Source organism: Chionomys nivalis, chromosome 13, assembly GCF_950005125.1.
Source record: "Chionomys nivalis chromosome 13, mChiNiv1.1, whole genome shotgun sequence".
NCBI lineage: Eukaryota > Metazoa > Chordata > Mammalia > Rodentia > Cricetidae > Chionomys > Chionomys nivalis.
In genome coordinates this window covers 51238266-51251196 of record NC_080098.1, presented here as the reverse complement: position 1 = coordinate 51251196, position 12931 = coordinate 51238266, and positions in this window count along the sequence as shown.

Here is a 12931-nt window from a genome sequence, read left to right as displayed (position 1 = left end):
ACTGCATCTGTGAAGAAGCAGAGAGAGATGAATGCTGGTAGCTTGCTGTCTCCATTTTATTTAGTCAGGGATCCCAGCCTAGGGAGTGGTGTTGCTGCAGTAAGGGTGGATTTTCCCTCAGTGAATTAGATCTAGAACCAGAAACTCTCATAGGCATGGCATGCCCAGTGTTTTGCCTGCTAGATGATTCTAGATCCTGTCAGTTGTCAGTCAGTATTAGCCATGAAATAGAATGAAGTTTTCACAGAGTAGTAATCAGCCAATCTCCATTTCTATTTATCTTTTATACTATTGCTATTCAAGAAGAACACTCTGGAGCCACAATGTACTCCTAGCTCTGTGGCCTTTGGCATGTTTGCCACCCTCTCTCTGTGCCTGGGCTGTCAGGTTTTAAGTGAATTTTAGTTGGCCACGTTGGGCGCTAATTTGTTGGAGGAGGGGGCCACTTGTTCTTCCCAGCCGCCTGGCTAGCTGAGACCCAAAATAACCACACAAAAACCATATTAATTAAATCACTGCTTGGCCCATTAGTTCTAGTTTTTTATTGGCTAACTCTTACATATTCAGTTATACCATTTCTAGTAATCTGTGTATTGCCATGTGGTTGTGGCTTATCAGCTAAAGTTCCCAGCATCTGTCTCAGGCAGCAGAACCATGGCTTCCCTCTGATTCTGCCCTTCTTTCTCCTAGCATTCAGCCTAGCTTTCCCTGCCTAGCTCTGTTCTTTTGCCCTATCACAGGCCAAGACATTTTTTTTATTCATTAACCAATAAAATCAACATATAGACAGAAGGACCTCCCACACCAGTGAGGAGTAAACCAGTTCATATTCACAAAGTCTGCCAATACCCCCAGGCTGCACCAAACCTCAGACACATCTGTATATCCTCTCCAGAACTTTCTCTTGGCTGCTCCTGCTGCTATAGGCAGAACTGGCTCTCACTCTTGGCTTTTTTGCTTTGTTGTATTTTTTCTTCTTTTTCTATTGTGTGTGCATGTGTATGTATGTGTGTGTGTGTTGCATATGTGCATATACATCACATACATGTGTGCAGGCCCCAAATGGATGTCAGGAATCGTGCTCCATCACTTTTTAAATCTTATTCATTTTGGAGCAGAGTCTCTCAAACTCAGAGTTTACTGATAGAGTCAGATTGCTCAGAGATCCTTAAGGATCCCCATCTCTACCCTTTGAGGCTGGAATCTCAGCATTTGTGCATGTTCTAGTGTTCTGAACTTCAGACCTCAGTCTTATAGAGTCAGCTCAGTAACGGCCGGGACATCCTCTGGCCCACTTCCACTGTTTAGATTGACTGTCGTCTTGGGATGCAGACCAACCCAGTCTGTGCCAATGCTGGAGTGATAATGAATACCGAAAGCAAACAGCAGCAACCAGAGAACTGCAGGGAGACCATTGTGCTCTCTGTCATTCTGCTCTCAGGTGACTACAAAATTCTTCTCCTAAATTCCTTTCCATGTGGATATAGATTTTCATTTTTAAGATAAGAAACGGGAAAAATAGAAATATAAATTTTTGTCTTAAAAAGAAAGAAAAGAACAAGCTTACCACCACAGAAGTTGCTACAACAGGACAAGCCTCCTTCAACCAAGCACTGTGTGCCCCTACTTGGGCTCTCTGGTCTCTCATAGGCTTTTAACAGGCTCCACTGGCCTCCCTGTAAAACATCAATTCAGTGAGGATGTTTCTGTGCAAATGCTACTGGGCTGGGCCTAAAGGGGAAGATTCCTCCTTGAAAACCCAACAGAGATGCTGAGAACAGAATAGAGAAAAACAAGGCATAAATAAAAACCCAAACATTGGTCGTGAGCAGGCAAAGCTTTTGAGAATAGATGTTTTCCTTCACTAATCATTTTTAGTGATAAAGTGCCTCGCTGAGATGTTAAGATTTAGGGGTTGTCCTTTAGCCACAGCATCAAATAAAATAAAATAAAATCAATCTAGGGGTTTTATATGATCTCTATCTCTCTGTCTCCTTGTCTCTGTCTCTCTGTCCTTCTCTGTGTGTATGTGTTTCCCCTCCTCCACTCCCCTCCTCTGAAATAAACAAATATACCAGAGTAGATAGGCCAGGAATGCTCTAATCAGTTACCGCGAGTTACAAAAGAGCACCAAAGGCCCCTGCACACAGCAGCGCCTACCTGCTTTCCTTCTTGGAAGCAGCGCCGGTCTCAGAAATAAACTCCATTCCTTTGTTTGTCTTTGAATCCCTAGTGCCTGGCATTAGGTCTGATTTGCAGCAGGTACATGATAAGGATGAGTGATGGATGGATGATTTTAGCATCATAAGGGAGAAGCGGCCATAGACGCTCCACTTTAATCAGCAGCTCACTGCAAGCTACTTCCTTTCGGTTACTCGAGTGAGGACCTTGTAAAATTAGATAGCAGCGGACTTCTCAAAACATATGTATGCAAACCAATTTTTATGACCCAATGGAGATGAATTTTGAATTTTCACTGATGTCCATCCTGGGTTAGAATCCTGTCTAATGACACCAGGATCCAAAGGACAACTGTCATCAACTCAGCAGGACTCTCCAGCTCCAAGCTTGAAGCAGCCACCAACCATCTCCCTTCTGAGTCTACAGATATGAGGCTTAGATCTAATTTTAATCAAATATGACAAAGCTTCATGCAATCTACCAACATAAGACTCGTTCTCCCCTTCTTTCTTACAAAAGAAAAAAAATCTAAACTTTATTTGGGAATGGGAAAACACGTGTTGCAATAGCTCTTGAGGCTAGAGAAAGGTGGATAAAGATGAAGAAAAATAAATTTTAATTGGTTTAAACCATTGCTATTCCTTTTGTTATTGTTAACCGAATTTGGGGTTTTAGACAATTTTGCACATGGACTCAATGCATATCAACCATTCTCTCTCCATACCTCCCAACCACTCCTAACAATGCCCCTCCTCCCTGCAAATTTCTCCTCCCATTCAAGACTATATGTTTTGCGACCCACTGAGGTTAGACAGGGCCATCAGTGTGACAACAGATGTGGTGCTATCAGATGGAGGGCAGCAGGCTCAGCAGTTTGTACACAGCTAAAGACAGTTGTTCTCTCCCAGAAACTATCAATAGCCAGTTGTTCAGAGTGAAAGGGTGAGGCTCCATAAGCCCCTCTTCCCTTCCTTGACTTATTGTTAAGAGAGTTGACCTTGTATGGGTCCAGTAGAGGTAACCACAGTTGTTGTGGGTTAATGATTGCTATGGTTGGATGAGTCTAGAGAACAGAATGTTATAGCCCTTCTCCCATCTTCCAGCTCTTACAGGCTTCCTACCCCTTTTTCCAAAATACCCCTGAGACTTAGATGGGAAAATTTTATTCTTGATCAAGAGGATGAGCTCAAACCAGCAAGTGTACAGGGATGAAAACTGCTCTTGGTTTTTGTTGCAGGCGGTGCCTAGGCTTCTCTTTCCCCCATTGGCTGGAGCCTGATCTCTGGTCTTGTGCAATTAGCTAGTTTTAAAAGAATCAGGGCAAAGACTATGAAGGAAAGGGCGAAGAGAGGAGCCATTGAATTCCCTTATATTCTGAGAATGCAGCGAGGCCTTTGTATACTCAAAGGTTTTCCTGGGTGGGTGAATTAAAATATTGCTTGGGATTCAAACATTTTCATAAAAGTTTTACAAGAGAAGAAAGAATAAAAGATTTAAAATTCTTGTCATGAACACATGTTTTACAGCGTTTGATAGAGAAGATTAATATTTAATGTTTCTTACACACAACATGAAAAATGACTATGCAATTCAGTATTATTGATAAACCATCATTGCTACCGAGTTCTAAAACTATCTCATCACCGTGAAATAAAAATATGTACCCCATCCCAGGCACTTCCTTCCATTCCTCTGTCCCCAAGTCCCCTGAAAACCACAATGGGATCATTCAGGTCAACAAATGCCTGCAAAGAATAGCTCCCATTAGTTTTGAATGATGGGTGCTGCTCAGAGCAGTAATTACCTCAATTAAAACTGCCACTATTGCCTTTGATGTTAAACATCATACTTAGGACAAATTACCAAGCAGGACTTCTTGCTGACTATCGGTTTTCTCCTGCTATCATGAAGTTTCCAGTCTCCCCGCCTATTTCTAACAGGAAACCTGAGACTGCAGACCCAGTCTTGGCTGTCATCCTCCCATCTTCCCTGGAACAACCAACCACAGCAGCTACTCAACTTCCTCCTACTAAAATGCTATTCACAAACCACCCCCACCACTTGGCTACAATTTCAAGCCTTTACCAAGGCTCTTTCTGATGTTGAAAGCCGGCCCTGTCCTAGGGATACTGATGGCTCAACCCTTCTAAGCAGGAGTAGTGATTTATTCTTTCCCAACCTCTTCATGGCAGGCGAGTGGGCTTCTATCAGCTCTGCAAACCAGGACTCCTCTCCACTTCGGGACTCATCAGCAGCACCTCTGTTTTGCAACTAAGTTCTCCCCGCATCCTTTTTCTGAGTTCCAGATGGTCTCCTGTAATGTCCCATAGGCCCCTCATCTGCAGTAGGTTCCCAGGATTTCATCTGTTTGAGACCTTCTTTTCCCAGACTCTTTCAGTACAAGCTGGTCCTCCACCCTGATTATCTATTCATCCCCATGACAAGCTCCTGGTGAGCATTTCAACCCAAGCACTGAGGCTCCATTAAGAAAGATAGCCCCCACCGCTGCCCTTCAAGCAATGTAAAGACATCCTTTTCCCCCTCTCATTTCAACAATGCATGCTGTCCCAATGTTTTGAAATAAGTAATGTTTTCTCTCTCAATTGGCCTCAAACAGTGTGGGCAGGCTTACAGAAGCTCTGCAAGAGAGTATATTAGCCTCTGTCATGATATCATTGTTATTAAAAGAATTACATTTATACATATTGAAAATCCCAATAGAAAATGTCATAATTCTGTCTTCAATAATCACAAGTTTTCAAAGAATGACAGGAAAATAGTTCTGAATTTTTTTAAGTTATAATTATTGTGGATTTCTCATCAGAAATCATATAGGCAAGAAGATAATGGGACATGATTTTTAAACCAAGAGCCTTTAAACCGAGCATTCTGGATCTCCTAAAAGTCTCTTCAGGAATTAGAAAGAAATAAAGATATGCTTAGTGATTAATATCCAATAATTCACCTCCAACCCATAGTGACCCCCAAAAGACACGCCGATCAACATTCTGCTAGCCAGAGGGAAGTTGAAAACTCTGCAGATCAAGGAAAAGCAGCCAGATTGGTGCAGAAAAGTATGCCTTTAAAGGAACAAAGGCTACAAATTTCCAACATCTGTGAAACACACAGTTTATAGATTCAAGAAGTTCAGCAAAAACCCAGTATGAAGAGCACTACGCCCAGATTCAGCAAAGTGCTAAAAATTAAAGCTAAAAGGCAGTGTCGTTGTAATGTACTGGTCTTTATGGCAGATGCAGATAAAGAGGTGGTAGACAGAAATAGATAGCAGATGGGATAGACATACAGACAGACAGAAAGAGGATAGATAATAAAAAGACTGTCGGTTGTTTCTCTGAAGCACTCTGACTAAAACTTTACCCTAAAATGTTAAATTTCTTATAACCCAAAAGTCCTCAGCATTTCGTATAATATTGAAAATTAATGTTTTAAACTAATTTACAGGAATGAATGGGAAATGGGGAATATGAATAAGTAGCATTTTATATGCAATAAAGACTAAGAGATAAGGAAAACTCACTTCTGTGAGTTCCAGGGCTATGAACACTATGCCATTATTAACTTTGGCAGGCGGACACCAGGTAAAATGTCTTTGCAGTGACGTAAGTACAGCTACTGTTCGGGTGATGCACAGACATGGTGTCCCTCCTTGTTAGAGGAGGGAAACAAGACAAATGACCAAACAAAGAAGAGGCAGAAAATTGGAAAATGAAACAATAAGCAATGGGAATATACACAGCATGAAATAAAAGCAAAGAAGCGTTAAATATATCATTAACTACAATAAGTGAACAGTTCCTAGATCAAGTCATTTCCCTTCCTATGCCTCACACCAGCTGACTGCTGTTTTAAGACATGTTCCTTGAAGAAATGACAAAGGAAAAAGAAAGTCAAGAGGTGAGCAAGAATTCGCCAGGGAAATGTTAGCAACAACAACAGTGAACTGCTCGTGTCATACAAAAGTATATTTTAAGATTCAAACATCCAACAAGGCAGAGAAATTTATTAATAAAAGATGGAATTTCTAAAAAAATTGAAGCAACCACAGACATTTATATATCAAACCCCATGGTATGGGCATACATAAAGGCAAAATAAGAAGAGAGAAAGAACTGAGGGTGTATGTGGGGGGGATTCAAGGTTATGTTGACAAGATTACAATTAGCTTCAAAATACTTATATAAAAATTTAACAATTTCAACAGATAGAGTGTGTTTGAAATACATGGTGAGCTTTACAGAATGGTCATGCATTTTGTGAAAAAAGAAAATCCATTTTAAATTTTGAGTGGTCAAGTATTATCATAGAAAGTGTTCATAAATGGTGCCATAAGAGAGAATCTTAATAAATCCAGAGAAATAGATGGGTAGATAGGTATCAATTAAGCATACCACATTGTCTGATAAAATTAATAAAATATAAAATGTCATGGCATAGCTCTTAATCTAACCTATAGGTTAAAACTTAAGAGCACTCATAACTTTGAAAAAAATCATCTTAAGAATTGAAAATGAATTAGAATAACCTGGAAAAAGCACTAAAAAAAAATTCCACAGTTCATACTCTATGGAATATGGACAAAACTCCAATGAAGAAAACAAACATGTAAATATGAGATTTTAAAACCAATCTGGGCCAGACAGTGGTGGCACACGCCTTTAATCCCAGAATTCAGGAAGATGGATCTCTGTGAGTTTGAGGCTAACCTGGTCTACAAGAGCTACTTCTGGGACAGGCTCCAAAGCTACAGAGAAACCCCGTCTCGAAAACAAAACAAAACAAAATCTGAAAACATATTCTATTTTAGTTCCTAAGAGTGAATTTCAGAGCCTTGCTACCCAGGTTCAAATTCCGGCCTCAGCACTTACACTCATGAAGTGTAAGTATCCAGCACAGCTCCACAGATGTGCCCTAGTGTATTGATTCCAAGTGAAATGCAGGCATGCCTAACTCTTGATTTGCAGTTCCACCTGTGGAAGTTAATTCCACAGACAGCATGCCCAGGGGCAAAGAAATCCGTCTGCTCATCTGCACCAGTGAACCATTTATTCTGTTTGTTCTCCCACTTCTGTTTGCCTTTTTATTACATCCTACTCCTGGGTGCATGGTAAAAAGACAGATAACACTGCTGGCCACCTTCAGCTAGGGGAAGGCAGTATAATGACCAGAAAAGAAATAGGTGAACAGATAAATACACTAAGAGTATACTCAGTGTCCATACTCTTGGTAAAGAAAAAAGAAAAAGTAGAAACACACAAAACCAAAGGAATTAAATAACTACAAAGATTAAATAAATTATATTTAAATATTTAAACATTGGCATGAGGCCATTCAAAATAAGATCTTCTCCAAATAATGACATAGAAAAATGAGAAAAATTTATGCACTGTGTAAAGCAAGTTGCAGAACTTCATTCTACTTTTTAAATACTTCTGCTATTTAAATAGCTATTTATTCTCTCTCTCTCTCTCTCTTTCTCTCTCTCTCTCTCTCTCTCTCTCACACACACACACACACACACACACACACATGCAGACTGTATATCACATTCTATTTGTTGTGGTTTGGAGAGTATTGGAGAGTATCCCCAAAGGCTCACATGTTAAAAGTGTGGTCACAAGTCAAGCATGGTGGCATACACCTTTAATTCCAGAACTTGGGAGGCAAAGGCAGGTGGATCTCTGAATTCAAGGCCAGCCTGGTCTACAGAGCAAGTTCCAGGATAGCCAGGGCTACACAGAGAAACCCTGTCTTGGAAATCAAACAAATAAGAAATAAAAAACTGTAGTCTCTAACTACAGCACTGTTGGGAGATGCTAAGGACTTTTAAGGTGTGAGGTGAAGGTAGAGCAAGCTAGCTCACTGTAGGCATATCCTTAAAAGAGATATGGTGACCCTGGCCCCTTCTATGCACCCCGGGCTCTTTCATTTCAACCATTAAATGAACAAAGTCCCTTTGCCACAAGCTGCCACCATGACCTAAAATAAACTCCTTCTCCTTAAAGTTTGGTATTTCAAGTAGCTTATTACAGTAACAGAAGCTAACTTCGCATCAATGAGTTCTTTACCTAAATATATAATCCCACATGTATCTGATCAGTTCCAGGTCTGCCTGGACAAGATTTGAGTTTGTTAGAGAAAAATCCAAAAAGGGAAAAAAAATAGCAACAATCAGCTCTGGCATACAAAATAAATTTATGCTGTTGGATAGCCTGCAAGCCAGTTATCACCTCGAAGAGAATCTTCTAGAGGTGTTTAATCCCTTGTGCCTTCTATCCTGTCATGGAGAAAGATATTTTTAACTCAGTCTCTGTGATAGTCAGTACATTAGATTTGTAGTTCAGTGGCAAAAGGTATTTGAAGATGGAAAGGGCACAGGAGGGCAAAACAGAAAGAGGAAGGTTATGGGTTGGGCGGGTAGGTCTATGACCCCAATCTTAGGTTACCCCAGGGAAGAAGTCCCTTCACTGCAAGAAAGTAGCAGTGGGAGTGTGTTGCCTTTGGCAACCACTCTCTGTCTAGGGCTCTGAAAACGGCCATTCACGAGTTCTGCCACCAAACTTGGTTGTGGCCACTTCAAGCAGTAGCATAACTGACCGAGACAGAATCAACCCCTGAAACGTCGAGTAGACCCTGAGGAGACATCCACGGTCAGAGCTTTGCTGTGAGTCCACAGCAGAGGCTGGGTGACGAGGTAAGAGGCCTGGATAGGGATGAGGCTACGAGAGGCTGCAGATAGTGGTGACAAGGAAAACTCCACTGTGACCATGGCAACCTGGGCTCTGCATGGACCAAAAGGGAAGTCAGACCTTGAATGACAGCCTGTGGTTGAGAGGAGGAAATGGAACCAAAGTGACAGCTAGGGATGGCCAGATCTGCTGCTGTGAGATCATTAACTGACCCCCCCACACCACCTCTTTTCCACTTACTGTTTAGAAAATGGAAAGAGATGACAATCAAAACCAGAATATATTTGTTTATTTGTTAGTTTGTTTTTGCGGAGAGTAGGACTTATCTGAAGGAAGTGCTTACATTTTTTTATTGAAATTTGAATTCCATTGGATATTAAATTATTTAAAATTGTAAGTACAGAGAGATATTTCCTCCACCAAACAGTAGGCAGCATGCAAAAACAAGACCAAATTAGGTACTTTCTCTGCACACCTGAGTAGTGGTGAATTACAGTAAGAATCCCAAATCTTTGTTTATGTGAAGCAGCCCTAACACATGGGTTTCACGGACACATGATCTTTTTTAAGAAGGGTTTGCAAACCAGAATAGGAAGAAATGCAGAATGAATGGAATGGAAAATCATCAGACAAAGATCTGGAGAGGCGCCTCCTTTATGTAATGAAATCTCTCAGCCCCATATTTCCTGGCATCCTGTGATTTCTCCTCTTCTCCACGCCAGTGTCAGTCAGTTTTCTGTTCCTGTAACGCGTACCTGAGATCATCGTCTCGTTCAGGGAAAATGTTTGTTTGATTCACCATTTTGGAGACTGCAGTCTGTAGTCAACTCTCCCTATGCTTTCAGGCCCGTGGAAAGCAGCAGGGAGCATGTGGGGACAGAATACCATCACACCATGACCAGAAAGTGGAGAAGAGACAGGTACAAGACTCGGGCCTTGCCGTCCCTTTGAAGGCAAGCCTCCAATGTCCTATTTCCTACAATGTCCTGCTCTTCAAATGTCCCACCACCTTCCTGTTAATGGTGCCACCCTGAGGACCAAGCCTTAGCATATAAATCTTTGGGAGATGCTAAGGATGCATTGGATAGGAGTACCCTATAATCAGTAATATTCAGTTTCTCTCTTTCCTTCAATGGGTGTCCAGCCATTGACTCCAAACCTTCAATTTCTTTACTTTTCTTAGATCTTCCAAGCATTCTGAATTGAATTGTAATTACCACTGTAGCCGACTTTTTCTTTTGGGCCACCAACCAGCTCCCAAATCATGACATGGGGATTTACTAGTTTTGAATACTCGGCCTTAGCTCTTTTCTGGCTAGTTCTTTTAACTTAAATTAACCTGTTTCTCTTCCTTAAATTAACCTGTTTCACCAACCTTCTGCCTCAGGGCCATGTACTTTTCTTTCTGTATCTTTTACTTTCACTGCTTCTCATGTTTGGTTGGCAGCCAACAGCTGCCAGGCTTCTTGCCCTGGACGTCTCCTTCATTCTCTCTTCCTCCTTCTTCTCCTTCCTTCTATGCCTAGAGTTCTCCTACTATTTATCCTCTCTGCTTGGCAGCTCCTCCTATTTTTCTCCTGCCTAGCTGCTGGATTTTTATTAGACCAATCAGGTGCAAGGTGAAACAGATCCAACACATCTTTACATAATTAAACACACATCCTTACATTGTTAAACAAATGCAACATATACAAAAGTAACACATCTTTACATGGTTAAAGTAATATTATGCAGCATAAACAAATGTAACACATCTTTGCACAGTTGAAATAATATTCTACAACCCAGCACAGCGCAGAGGCAGTAATACCGTGCATCTTATTCACCTGATGGTTTTCTCCTGGGATCATACGCTTTTAAAAATCACCTCCTTGAAAGATGTTTAGGATACCAGACAGAAATAAATGAACAGACTACCTCATAGTCCCTGCCTGTCTATCCCGCCTTTCCCTCAGCAGGCCTCAGGGTTGGACTGAATGTTTGAAAGTCTTCAAGACCCATTTGCTGACTACTGTATGCTTCAGGGATTGCTAGGATCACGCACAGTGACCATTCAGCTCTGGTCCCAAGACACTAAGGTAATCCTGATTTCCCCTGGAAAGGGAAGGCAGTGGGGAGGAGGACAAGGCACATAGCTGGCTCTCACTCCGAGGCATCAAAGAATGACACGAGGCTGACACTGTCACACAATGCATTTATGCGAATTCTATTGTATTTATTTTAATCACTGTATTGACATAGTAACATGATTAATTTTCATATCCCATCCCCGGAGCACATGTTACACCTTCCTTGTTTGGATATAACAATGAGGTTGGGAGAAGTCAAACAACTTCCTCCCATCACACATCTTGAGGACTGTAGAGCAGAGTTGTGCCACAGACCTCTGGGTCTCTTGTCTCGCCACACCTAACTGATTTCACTACATCTTTTAAATCAAAGAGAAAAGGAAATGAGCTTTACTGGCTTGGATCTGAATTACTTTTGTAGGATAAACACAGAAACACCAGCAGGGCTTAGGCATGTTTTGCCTTCCTCTGATTTTAACCCTTGTCAAATCATGTGACTTCCCTTTCCTCCCAGAGGAAAGTTCTCTGCCTTAGCTCCACTGCTCACACTTTCAGCCTATGCCCATAGTCTGCACATTTACTTCCTGTAGATATTGCTTGCAAGAGCAAAGATCAAACAAGGCTCCATCCAGGCTACAAGTGTCCATCAGAAACATACAATTCCTGGCAGACTTATCCCCAGTCCATCTCCCACATTCCAGCTTATACTCTGTACACAGCTTATGGTTCTGATCCCACTAAGCTACCAGGGCTTCCTGTGAGCACTATTAAAACCAGGGATCAAAAGTAGATTCACAGGATATATCTAGCCTTAATGGCAGAGGGTCTGGGATCTTTCCAGGTCACACCACAAGTAGATGGCACTCAGAGAACAAAGGAAAGAGGTGGCTGCCACTCTTACCACCAACACAGTGCCAAGGCTAGAATGAGTCCCTCTGTCATGTGGTGGTTTGAATGAGAATGGTCCCCATAGGCCCATATGTTTAAGTACTTAATTCCTTGTTGGTGGAACTGTTTGAGAAGTATTAGGAGGTGTGGTCTTATTGGAAGAGGTGTACCACTGGGGAGGGCTTTGAAGCTTCAAAAGATTCATATCATTCCCAGTCTCTCTCTCTCTCTCTCTCTCTCTCTCTCTCTCTCTCCCTATCTCTAAATCTCTAAATCTCTGCCTCCTCTTACGGTCCAAGATGTGAGTTCTTAGCTGTTCCTGCCACTATTTGCATCACCATCATAAACTCTAACCCTCTGGAACCATAAGCTCAATTAAATACTTTCTTTTATAAGTTGCCTTGGTATTTTATCACAGCAATAGAAAAGTAACTAACACAGTCATCGAGGATGTTTTCCATCTGGTCCCAGGGGAAACCTTACTGGAACTCTGTTGGGAGACTCTACTGGTGGCCTAGCAGCTTTCTCTAAGCTCCGAAACATGAAAGTCTCTTCCCACTCCCACCAAAGGCTTCCTACTCTCTACTTAGCCTTATCTATGTAGGATGTCTCTAGGTCCAGATGCCTAACTTATTTCTAGGATGACCTCGGATGCAGTTCCCTGCAGATGCTCTTCCCTTGCTGTCCACATGGTAACTAGGCAAGTGCTCTAGTCATTTTTAAAGAACCACACTTCCACTAATCCAGTTATATATTAGGAATGTGTCACTTAATGCAAATTCAGGTTTGTCACCAGGCTCCCCTATCCTACGTATTTCCTATATTCTGGAATAAAGTGGAGCTGATTCACTAAAGTCATAACCCAGAGGGCTATCTCCAACATGTTTGCAGACTGTCCAAGATTCTCTGTCATCGCTTCTACCCCTTTGTCCTCATGGAGGGATGGCCAGTGGACTGAGGAAATAAAGGGGACCCGCAAAACTCCATCATCTGCTTTCTTGTGTATGCGAGGGATGAATACTCAGTGTGTGCCTCTAAACCTAAGTCTTCCAACCCCAGTCTTGCTACATCCCCAGAACTTCGCCC